At 43.0% G+C, this 12,750-nt stretch overlaps 1 long non-coding RNA gene across 1 annotated transcript in view; it reads left to right on the forward strand.

Moving 5' to 3' along the window:
- The first annotated feature begins 1,689 nt into the window (after positions 1 to 1,689).
- Positions 1,690 to 12,750, forward strand: part of LOC136012881 (uncharacterized) — a 61,725-nt gene continuing 50,664 nt past the window's right edge. The window contains exons 1-6 of the long non-coding RNA XR_010612035.1: positions 1,690 to 1,767; positions 2,232 to 2,337; positions 3,046 to 3,339; positions 3,830 to 3,940; positions 4,885 to 4,955; positions 6,185 to 6,256. This is a non-coding gene — a long non-coding RNA (uncharacterized LOC136012881). The remainder of the gene's footprint in view (positions 1,768 to 2,231; positions 2,338 to 3,045; positions 3,340 to 3,829; positions 3,941 to 4,884; positions 4,956 to 6,184; positions 6,257 to 12,750) is intronic.

The raw sequence follows: 12,750 nt of genomic DNA on the forward strand, positions 1-12,750 counted from the left end.
CTGGAGCTGGGAGATGTGAGGAAGAGGGAAAAGCAGCAGTACTCTGAGTAGTTGTTGGGAACTTGTTGGGAAACAGGCTTACTTAGGAGAAGGCAAGCCTCACTCTGCTTGCTAATGCACTAGCTGTGCATTGTTGCAGGCTTTGGGAAACTCAGAAAGGAAAACTGTTCTAAAGCTGAGCCTTTGCTTTTCACACACAATCTGCATTTCCTTTCAGAGGACCTTTTGGGTCTATTTTCCTACACTGCCAAAAGAGGGGTTTGTTTCCCTCATGATGTTTTTTGAATTCCTCAGATCCTGACAAGAAACCCAGCAGCAGCCAGGGATCACACTGGTCCTGCAACCCACTGATGCAAAAGCAGTGAGCTGCATGGCTGTGTGCCCCACAACGCCCACAACCCAAAGGAGTCACCTCCTGTTCCCACTTACGCAGCTCTGGCTGGATGTCCCACCTTCATAAACCACGCCAGCTCTCTCTCTTACAGCTGAAATCATTAAGCTTTTTTTCTTTTCTTGCAGCCCAAAATATCCTCTGCCTCCTGCAGATGTCCTCTTGAGGGGAACTACAAGTCCTCATCCATTAGCGCAGATTCCTTATCTACATTCATCTGCAGGTTTCAAAAGCCTGAAGGTAAACTCGCTTTTCCTCCCTCCTGCCCACACAGCTAGGTGCTCCTAGAGAGGGAAGAGTTTAGATTGGCAACTCCTGACTGAGATGCTTCCTATTATTTTGCTTATCTTCCTGTAAGTGTGTTCTGAGCAAATGTTTAGTACGCTGCGGATGATGTAGTTACCGATAATGGATCCTTGCTGCTAGGGGACGTGCAGTGATTTACCTTCATCAAATTAAATCAGAACAGGTGTTGCCAGCTCACTTCTGAATCAGAAGGTGAGCAGGTGCCACTAAGTTGCATCTGGCAGTGGGAGCAAACAAACCTAGGCCAGAGAACTGTTGAGTCAGATGGTTTTTAATTTGGTGCACAACCTGAGCAATTAGACTCAACTTTCCAAGGGCTCTTTTGCACGTCACTCTCATACTTACTTAAGGAACAGTGACGGTCAGAAACCAGAATTTGCATTAGAGAGCATTGTGACTATTGCCTTTGACACATAAGGCACTTCCTTTGCTTTTTTAATAAGGAGCTGTGCATGTAGAGATGCTCCAAAGTGAGATTCCTCCTTTTGTAAAGGCTGAGGGTGGGAGACCACTGGGGCAGAGAAAGGGGGAATTTATGATACGCTCTAGCAACTCCACAAATGGGTGGCTGCGGCTCTGCTTCTGCATTGCCAACTGTCCCCTGTACAAGTGAAACTTCACTGCAGAAGTGGAGGTTTTTCCGTGTGGATGCCCTGACTCTTCATCACCGCTTACTGGTGGAGACCTGCTGGTGTCAGGGCTAGATGTGCAATGAGACCTGTGTTTCTTCCTTAGAAGAACACGTCAGGCCACTACACTGGTAATGGTCAGAGTGTCTGTATCTGACCCTCCATATTTGGCTAAAATCAGCGTCTTTGAAAGCACAGATTAATTCCTCTCCCTGCTGTATGTAAAAGCATTTTTGACTAAGCCATTTTCAACCAAACAGTGTTGAGCCAGGGCAGTAAATCACACAAACAATGTTAATCACTTTTTGGTCATGTTTAATGGCCTTAAATTGCCTTAGAAATTGCTTCACCTAATTTCATTTCAGTGGGGCTCTACAAGGGGTCCAGCTGCAAATAACCTCTCAGAATCAAGGCTGAATTACTGCAGATACCTCTGTAAAGGTAAGAAGGCAGATCCTCAGATCATATAAATTGGTGCAGCCCTGCTGATGTCTGTGATGTTATGGTGATTGATACCAGCAGGGCCATAATACAGCTAAAGCAAATGGTCTGCAGATTTAAATGCCTGCTGCTAATGGGTCCCATGGTAAATCAATGGCTGACTTGTTAGTTTCTCTTTAAAATGAACTCAGAAGGTATATTAATAGAAAAAAAAACAGAACAATACCAGCTAAGCCAGTATATTTCACATTTGCATTTAGACATATGGCCTGATTTATTAGCACAGCAGATGCTTGTGTTAGTACGCAAGAGGTCTGAGATAAAGTCTGAGACCCAGAACAGCCCAGTTGCTGTTCTGGTTGACCCAAGCTGAGGATATGACTTTCTGTGGTTGGGATCTTACCTGTATGTCTCTGGGCTCTTGAGAATTAAAGCCTGCAAGTAACTTCATGTCTATTTTTCAGCCATCTTAAAGTGAGTCAAGAAACAGTGCGTGCCCTTCCAGTGGAACTGAAGTGAGAGAAAGAGCTACTGGACCTGGATGGGAATGAACCTCCTCGCTCTATCAGGGTATTCGAGAATTCCAGTATTTTTCCTACGTCCCGCCAGGGATGAAAGGTCCTTTTAAAACTTGGAGGAAAATCTCCAAAACAAAATCAAGATGGGGCCAAACTAAATATTTGACTTTAATAATGTTCAAAGAGTATATTTTGCTTGTGGTCTCTCTAAGCAGTTGCCTCTTTTTAGTACAAAAGGAACATGGGGTTTTCGCTTGTTTCGTTCGACTAGAAACCAAAACTTTTCACTTTAAAAAATGTCAAAACAGCAATTCTTGATCATTCAGAGGTTCTTTTGATTTTTTTGAAAAGCTGAGAGACTTGTTGAAAACAAACCTTTGCCATCAGTCAATTTCGGTTTTGACAGATGACTGCCTTCTTTCTGTTCTGGGGGAGGGAGAAGAAGAGTTTAGTCCCAATATTCCTGACCACTTCTAGTAATTTCTACTTCTGTTTTGAAAGCCTGCTGCCTTACGTAGGCTTAGCCCAGTTAAATGAAGCTGCGCTGGGCAATGGGGATGCAGTTCTTTAGATGCCTTTTTAAGCTCATTTTCAAATGTGTACTTTAATCTTTTTTTTTTCCCCTTTTTTTTTTTTTTTATCAGTGACCAACATGATTTCTAAAGCCTCGAAGTGATTTATGTTCTGTTTGCGTGATTTAGTGTCCTTAGTGAATGCAGTTTGGTTGAAAATGGCTTAATGAAAAATGGTTTCTTTACAGCATAGATGGAGCTTAATCCGTGTTTTCAAAAATCATTCTGATTAAAGCCTTATAAGGATCAGATGAAGGCACTGTCTGTTGCCAAGGTATCTGCTAGAAATGTGGTTCTCAGGGAAGAGCCTGAAGGCTTTACATCACGAAAGAGTTACTTTCCAAAAGAGTGTGGGGACGAGACAACTCTATGGATTCCCAGCTCAGAGAGCAACGCTGTAAGGGGAAAGCAAGGAGATAAAACCAACCTGATTAAAAAATTAAGCCCCAGAGAAGACCAGCTCACCCGGTATCTCATACCAGGTAAGGCCACTGCCTTTCGCCTAGTTGTTCAAAGTCCATGCACTTGGCCCTGAGGAGAGGATGTGGAGGTCCTGCCCAAAGATGGGTTTCCTGTCCACAGCTTCTGAGCAGCTGTCCTCGGATGGGTGCTACAGGTTTTCAAGTAGTTTTTGGTGAGGTTTCAAAGAAATGAGCTGCACTTAGGCTGATGTTGTCAGTGGGTGGTGATTAGTGATGTGCTTTGGTTAAAAGTGCCTCATCTTCATTTTAGTAGTTGTTTACAACACACTGAATGGCTCCTGGAAGGCATTTGGGCTCCATGAAGTGAAATGGAGTCAGGGGATTTATAGGTTTCCTTCTGTTGGAGGCTGTTCTACAAGGCAGGCTTTTCAGGCAACAATATACCCTACAGTCAGCAAAAGCCTTACACTTTTTTGGTGGTACAGGCCAAAGTCTAAGGAAAACTGAGCCATTTCTTCAGCTGTGTCCACTGACATTATGTTTGTTACAGGCACTTCAGCACAACAGAGCACTTGATCCTGGCACGTTTCTGTGGTCATCCCCCAGGAGCAGTTTTCCCTACCTGATGGTTTTATTTTTGCACACAAGCTTGATGATGCAGGTAGGTTTCTGGATTTCCCCATTGTTTTCAGGTCAGGCACTCGCACATGGATGGTATAAGCTTGCACCTGATTTTGACACAGCCAATATAAACTGTAACTCAGCTGATCTTAACTAAACCATAGATCTGCATACAGCATGATGTGAAAGTAGAAGAAATTGGCCCTTCTATCACCACAATCCAAACTATTCTTTTTTTTCTGGACTTCCATGGAGAGAAATACAAGACCCTTTTCTCTTCCTACACTGGTAGTGAACCTCTGGGTTCACTGGCTACACCTCTACAGCTGATCTGACCTGCACTCATGCATAAGCCATGTGCTAAGCATCCCTGTGTCTTCAGATGCTTAGAAAACATTGCCGGCTGTCCAGAAACCACAGAAAAATGGCCCAAGAACCTGAGATGCTTTAGCTCAGAATTTCCAGCTGAAAAAAGAAGATGTAGCTGGGGAAACATGGGGTAATGGCACCTTGTCCTGCTTCACACTTAGGCCATCCATGCCACACAAATGCAACCCCATCAGACTTGCCAGAGTTACATCACTTGTAACCAGGGTGTGACCATGTGCCCAAAGACACCGAAATACAAAAGCCCACAGGTGAAGCTGCCCAAACCCTATTCATCCCTCTGCAAACAACGTGCAATGCTTTTGAGGCATGTGTTGGGTGCCAGCTGCACACTGACCCACTTACCTCAGACTTGTACCTCAGCTCCAGGGAATGAAGGGCATTGTCCCCTTCTCCATGCACAGATTTCTGCTTCTGCAGCAGAAAAGGAGCTGCACCACCAGCTGCAGAGGGCTAACTGTCTGCCAGTCATACCTGCTGCTCTTCTAGCCAGTGTCTTGCACACCCAGCTGTAAATCAGAGTGGTTCTGCTGAAGACTAATGTGCAGCAGGTAACAGGGATAGACCAGGACTTCATGATTATTATTTTCTTCACAGCCTTATACCTTACTTTGCCACCTGCATCTCTGCAAAGTGATTGAGAGCGGACCTCACAGAAACAGAGTTAGGTATGTGCATTTAAGGTGGTGGTGGTGCAGCAAATGATGGCACAGGGTGAAAGTGGTAAAGAGATGCTCGCGCTTATATTTACATTTAGTTTACACCATTTTCTGTTGTAGTTTTTACACTGCCTTACCCTTTAGCAACTGCACATGGGTAACTCTTGGTGCACATGAAGGGAAACTCGGAGCCAGACAGTAGAATTGCATTGGCAGGTTAGACATCAGAGGTGTGTTTGTGTGGTCAGGGAGAAGGAGGACAGTCAGGCATGCAGATATATTTTCCATGGGTAACCGGAATAAGGAACAAGTAGGAGGGATTAAATGTCGAAGAGGGCATTGTCTCCTAAGATGGCTAATGAAAAAATGACTGATCAGTAAAACAAATGTAAACAAGTTTTGTCTTACCACACACTGCCTAGGCCCCAATATAAAGAAATGCCTTTAATGAAGTTGCATGTTTGCTCGCTTCTAAGCATATGCTTAAGTGCTCTCCTCAGTAAGGATGAACATACCTGCCTCAGTGCTGTCCTGAGGAGAAGCTTAGATGATGAAACAAATGGTGAGATTATTTTGCCTGAGGCAGCAGAACTTTGATTCACTTTTCACCTTCTTTTCCAGCAGCATGTTTGTTTTCATTGAGCTCTGGCTTCAAATCTTGTGTTTTGGCAATAACAGGCTTGACCGTTCTCCCCCACCACTGCCACCTCTGAAGCAAAGTCTGTTTTTTGTACTTTCTGTGTTTGGAGATGGGGGAGTGGAGGAGTTGCTGATAGAGGTAGCCAGTGATGGTCACTAAATGTGTCTGCTTGGTTGAAAGTAAGGCAGCATACAACAAATGTTAAAGGGAACAAAATGGATTATTTATTATTCCTGGGGGAATTCTACACTTAAAGCGATGTCCCAGAAAGCCAGATGGAATGTTAAATTAAAGCCAAAGGCCCCCCACAAGTGCGTTAGCAGAGAAAAAGCTCCTTATAGTGAAGGCCTTTGAAAATTAGAACTGAAAAATAATAGTCTAGAAAAATAAAAGTTCTCCTAAGAAAACAGAAAGCAAGGAAATTGAAAGCACAATAGGGACTGGCCACAGTACTTAGGATGTGAAGGCTCTATCAAGCAGAATGCTGTTAACACAACCCCCTGACTTTTTCCCCTGTGCATATACACATGAACACACTTTATTTGAAGTGGCCTTAAGTTTGCCTTGAGATCACCAACTGAGTTTTAAATTAACACAGGGGTGTCACACTGCCGTGTACCATCCTAATGGACTTCCAGAAGAAGTGTTCTCTGCATACAGGAAAGGAAGGGTGAGTGCTTTCTATCTTCCTTTCTTTCTCCCTGAAAAGTGTAAAGAAATCCAACAAAACATTAGGGAGAAGAACAGGTACCAGTCAAGATTCTGCAAAATGATTTATTTTTAACCTCTGCTTTCGGCATTACCCTGTCTGTCTCCTCCCTCCTCCCAACTGATCCACATTGTCCTACATGGCACAGCACTGTGTTTAGTAAAGAGTCTTCTTACTGTGTTGATTTAAGCACCAGCAAGGTTCTGCCCTGTTAAATTCGGTGAGGATTCATCAGTAACATACAAAGGACATGGCTCTTTCCTTTACAGGCCAGAGGATCAGTATGACCTAAACACAAAGCTGTGGAATGATAGACCTGGAAATTTATTATAAAAGCAGACATAGCATTAAGGGGAGTTGTGCTGACTTACTACCTTGCTGATATGCCCCAAACTCCGTGTGTGAGAAAATGAACCATCTTTGTATTTGCTCAGCCACAAGCCTCCTTGCTGAGTTTGCTGATAAGTTTACCAGATGTTTCCAAGTCAGGTGTTGCATCAGTGACATCTGGATTGGCCATGACAACCTCCAAGTAATGCAGCTTGTCCCAGTGTCCTGAAGAAAGTCTGGGCACAGGCCTTTTCTTATTTTTTCTCTCAAGCTGCCATGAAAACCATCTATGCTTTTTCAGAGGGTTCCACAGAAGGCACATAACACCCCTGTCCCCGTGTCAGCGTCAGATCCCACAACTGGGAGGTAAAGGGAAGAAAGGCATTCTTCCTATTATATTGGTGCCTACCATCCATCCGTTACTAAAGGAAAAAATAAACTAAAAATCTCGTTAGACTATTAGGTTCTGGTTCGTTAGTAGTGTCTATACTATATGTTTGACTGTTAACTGAGAGAAAATGAAGGTCCGTGAGAGAACTGTGTATTGGCTGCCAACAGCTGAGTACAAAATGGGTGTCGCGTCTGCAGACAGGCAGATTCTTTTCAGGCAGAAGTGAAATTCACTCACCAGATGCACCATAAGGATGACAAAAGTGGATCTAGACACATGTCTGCCAGGCAGTGAACTGACACCATTGATCCATTTGGTAAGAGTCACGAACAGGCCTTCAAATGGCAGGGATGTTTTGTTACTGACCAAATCAAATCACTGATAGAGCACTGACAATGCCTACTGTCTGTTTGCAGCCGTCCAATGACTCATCTGGGTCACCAGGATTAGTAACGTAACAAGTCCTTGTGTAGTCATGAGCTCAGGGTCCTCAGTCTAAAATAAATGGAGAGGAGGCTTACAGATATTTTTTAATACCTGTAAAACAGTGCTTTAGTAACTCGGACTGATTCCTCAGAATTGCAAATTAACGCTGACATCCTGGACAGAAAGACTGATTATCTGCCTTCCTTATTGTAGTTATTTCTAAGAGTCTAAACCATGATATTAGGATTGTGCCGTGTGGAAGACATGATACCCCAGAACCATAATGACTCTTTTTATGTGAAATGAAGTATATTTCAAACTTTCTTTGTGTATCAGCTCAAATCTGTCCTAGAACTTGACATGGAAAGCATACTGAACAGTAAAATTTCTTCAGTAGTATAAAGTTATGGTATCTATTCAACAACCTCCCAATAGGTCTAAACACAAATTTTTAATCCATTCTTCAGGGTTTGGAACTGAGTTGTTTATGCACGGTATTTGTTGATGAATTAAACTTGTTGTGTTCATCTGCAGAACTCAGAAACTGATCAGAGTTTTTAAGTAGGTATTTGGACAGTAGATGGGCTAGGAAATGTTAAAGTTGTTAGAGTGCTTAAAGAAAAGTTGTTGGTTATTCAGTGAAATGAATCAATACTCTGCCAAATCTGTAATGAATCAACACCTCAGCATGAGGTTAGGAGTATCCATGTTCTACAAACCCCGTGGCGTGTTGTCTTTTGGAGTAGGCATAAAACCCGTGAATAAACTGACTATTAGTCATTAAAGAGCCCCAGGGAACTTCAAGCTTAGAGATCTTGTAACAGATGGTCTGGGCAAAATTCTAACTAACTCATGTCTGATATTCATCTGCTGGTGTAAATCAGCACTGCTGCCCTGGGTTTGGTAATACAGTAGGGATTTGTACCAGAAAGCTCCCTGGCCCTGCTTGCCTAATCCATCCCCTGTTCTGTTAGCTGGATATGCTATTCCTTTTCCCCTCCTCTCCTGCAAACAGAAAGCAACTTCCCCATTTATGGCTAATGGGAATCAAGAAGTGTATCTTCTGAAGGTTTCCTTATTACCTGTGGTCGAGTTATCTCCCAGGTATTCTACATATTTCTAGAATCTTAGTTGTTGAGAAGCTCAACATGGCCCAGCAGTGTGTGCTCACAGCCCAGAAAGCCAACCGTATCCTGGGCTGCATCAAAGGAGCAGGTCAAGGGAGGTGATTCTCCCTTTCTACTCCACTCTTATGACACCCCAGAGTACCGTGTTCAGCTCTGGAGCTCCACATAGAAGAAAGATGTGAACGTACTTGAGCAAATCCAGAGGAGGGCCACAAAGATGATCAGAGGGCCGGAGCACCTCTCCTATGAAGAAACAGGGAACTGGGGTTGTTCATCCTGGAGGAGAGAAGGCTCCAGGGAGACCTTAGAGCAGCTTCCAGTACCTACAAGAAATCTGCAAAGGGACTTTTTACAAGGGCATGTAGTGACAGGACAAGGCATAATGGCTTTAAACTGAAAGGGAGTAGGTGAGACATTAGGAAGAAATTCTGTATCGTGAGGGTGCTGAGGCCCTGGCACAGGGTGCCCAGAGAAGCTGTGGCTGCCCCATCCCTGGCAGTGTTCAAGGCCAGGTTGGACTGGCTTGGAGCACCCTGGTCTAGTGGAAGGTGTCCCTGCTTATGGCAGGGGGGTTGGAATTGGGTGATCTTTAAGGTCCTTTCCAACCCAAATCCTTCTATGATTCTATGAACTTCCATGGGTAAAAAAAGTGATACAAAAGCATAATCACCTGACCTTAAAGCAAGCTGTTTTTCTTTATACGCCAGTAGGGAAATGGAGGGCTGAAGTAAATGTCAAGTTCTACTAAATCACACTGTTAGCATTTTAACCTGGTGTATATAATTCAGCAAATTGCAGAGCAGTGCATAGTCAGGCTTCAAATCTCACCCGCTGCTACTGAAAAATTGTCACTCATAAGAAACTACCTAACTGCTAGTTACTGTGCCAGAGCATCTGAGATGTACAATTAATTATGGGGTAATAATTATAGTATCTCAGATACCTTTGCTGGTAACTGAGCTTGACTTTTCAATAGCTGGTACTTCTCCAATGTCATGATATCCAACTAGACTACTGTGAACCCTCTGAAGATACAGCAACCTGCATGCAATTTGGTTCTAAGCCACCACTTAGCATTAAATTGTAGCCTTCTGAGGCTTAGACATAGTGTGGTGTCATCTGGCATCTCCTGCCATTGCAGAATTCTCTAGAGAGTCTTCACAACACTTCCCAAGAGAGTAAGTAGTTTAGAGGCATTACCTACAACCTAGCTTACACCTGCTTCACTGCATTAAGAGACCTGCCCCCTTTCACAAGTACGTAAGAATTACGGGTATTATGTAGGCTTATACTACAGCCGCTTCTTCTTTTCTCTCTGGTTTATGTTGTATTTTGTCCCTTTTTCTTCTTGCTTCAGTGAAATAATACCAGGCTTCTGTCTTAACATTTCCCAAATAAATCCTGGCTCAAATACGAACATTCAGTGCAATCAGTTCATTGTTGTAATACATGTTCATCATTCATTATTTTTGTGTACCTTTGAGAAAATTTATAGAATCAGTAGCCTGGAGAGGAGGGGAGTGAGGAGTCATGTCATCTCTAGATCAAGTTTGTCGCATGGAATTGGCAAGGCAATACCTTTTTCATGAGTGCTTCATGCCATGGACCTTTCAATAGACTGGATGTGCCTAAAGTAGGTAATTAGCAATCTTTCATTTACCCTTAGTTTTACTTTTTTTTTGTTGTAAAAGGAAGAGGAGGAGGTTGAAGGTGATGAAAATTAATTATCCTTTGGGTTTAAGGAAGCCGCTGAAGATCATGAGGGAGGCTTCCTGGAACCAGGTTATTTACAAAACTCAGATGCAACATTAATGTTCAGGAGCCAGAAGTCCCACTCTTTTTGGTGGGCCTTTCCTTATTTTGTCTTTTTTTATTCCCAAATGAGGTGCCAGAACCAACCTTTGACGGCAGAGGGTCCTCAGATTTTCATCTGCCACACAGTTCACAGCAATGATTAGCCTCTCAAATATGGAGCTCACACCTCCCACTTGGCTCCTACTAACTGCTTCCCATGACACCCCTAACCAGCACAGCCCGTTGTCTCTTTCTGGTCTGGCACCACAGCACGTGCAGTACCTTGTTCCTCCAGTGGAACCATGTGGAGCCTGTTTTGAGGAAGAATATTGGCAGCAGAAGGAAGGGAGGGTACTACCCGTTGCTGCCGTATCACACTAGTTTTTATGCTAACTATTGTAAAATCCCGTGCATCAGAAGAGCAGTATCAGTAGCATAAAAGTTGTTCATACCATTCTTCATGCGTGGCACTGTTCTGTGAGGGACAATGGACCTTCTGGAGGCGAGATGGAGTTCACCCGAGACGACTCAATGTTAAATAACTTTCACAGTATTATTATTTTTATTACTGTAGTGCATGGAAGTTGTAGTAACAGAACAGACCCCCACTGTGTTAGGGACCTTACAAACAGAGTACAAAAAGACACTGTTTCTCCCAGAGAGTTTAAAACTAATTAGCCTTCTCCGTTCCGGACATGGGCTCTGTACCTACAGCAAAGAAAAATCTTGTTTGCTTATTTATTAAATTTAGAATAGACAGCTCAGTTTATTTTTCCATTAAAAAGATGATGCCAAACTGAGTGCTAACATACATGAACTACAACCCCTCTGGTTTTAATAGGGGAGGAAGGAGGTAAATGCTTGTGATTAATTTAGCTCATCCTGGTTGAAAAACAATAGAGATTTGTCTTAGCTGGTCTTAAGTAGAGTGGATACTTTAAACACAAGCAAGCTACTTCTCAGGCTGTGGGTGATATATTATGTAGAATATGGTATGAAAAATTAGCCAGCACATTTACCATACCCTCTAGGAAGCCCTGTGATTAAATTTAACATAGCTGACCCTGTTGTCCTACATCTAATGAGCCAGAATTGATAGAAATGTCCTTGATCCAGCTGGTGGTTTTTAGTGTCAAACTCTAGTGTTATATAATTTATCCACCTTAACCCCACCAGTGGTGCAATTGCTTAATGCACTGACCTGTCGCCTTTCGAATGGTATTTTTGGTTTGCTTCGTGTAAAGTGAAATTAGACTCAGCTGTTTGCAGAGGCAACGATATGTGGCTTTAGCCTAAAAAGGCAAAGTCTGGGTTTTGCTCTGAGACCTGTACTCATACAAAGGTGAGGGCTGCCCGCTACCCAGTACAATAGATTTTGCTTCAAAAGTGGTGGGAAGCATCTTGAGGACAGCTTCTGCAGGAGCTGCCTGTGGCAAGGTGGTCAGTTCAGTTGAGCCAGATTTTCTATCTTTTCCTTTAGGAGATGGTCTTCATAGAGTGGACACTTCAGGCATTCGCAGCACAGTATTTTAAAGATGTTTAGATGTCCGGTTTAATTTTGAGGTGTAGAAATGGCTCTGACCCTGAGGTTTGAAATCACTGATACTTCATCACTGACAGTGTCTATACAATCAAACCTCTGCAGCAGAAGAAAGAGCAGACTTTGAGTGTTACTACCAGTGTGCTACCTACTCTCCATTGAGTCAAAATAGGAACTTCTGGAGCTGATTTGATGCTCTTACAACTTTTGTGTGCCAAAGTTATTGCAGGAATTGTTTTGTACAAAGGCACAGATGTTAATGGAGGAATTAAGTCTGTTTGGTTTTGGGAATGGCAAATACTTTGAACAGTATCGTGTTTAAGGTTTTAGTTTTCAGACAGTCTCAGGTCTGCTAGCTTAATTTTTCTATTGTTAATTTTTCAATTGGGATGGTGATTGAAATCCAGAAGTGGCTTTTTGTTCTTGCTGTTGTTCCCTCGGCGTGTTCATTTTGCTGCTTGGCAGTCACAGTAGTGCGCATCTCCCCAGTAGTTTTCTTGAAGTGTGGGTTTAGAAAAAGCTTAAAGGCCTTGGTCCAGCAAAACACCTGATTGTGTTCTCTTAAGCAAGTGTGTTTTCTGTCTGAAGCTAGAGAGGTTGTTCTTATACTCCAAGTTAGACTCTAAAACACTTAAGTAGGAGCATAAGCCCTCAAAACACTGCATTAAACTTTCTGTTCTCATCCATAAATGGTAAAGGACCTGATAAAACCTCCCTAATTTGGCAGAAGGACCCTCTTTGACTTCATCCATGTCTGGAGCAGAGACAAATAAAAGGGTTATTTTTCTTGCTAGGCAGCATTTCAGTGGTGATACTGTAACTGTCAGACTGAAGGAGATGATGGAAG

This window comes from Lathamus discolor, chromosome 4, assembly GCF_037157495.1.
Source record: "Lathamus discolor isolate bLatDis1 chromosome 4, bLatDis1.hap1, whole genome shotgun sequence".
NCBI classification, from domain to species: Eukaryota; Metazoa; Chordata; class Aves; order Psittaciformes; family Psittacidae; genus Lathamus; species Lathamus discolor.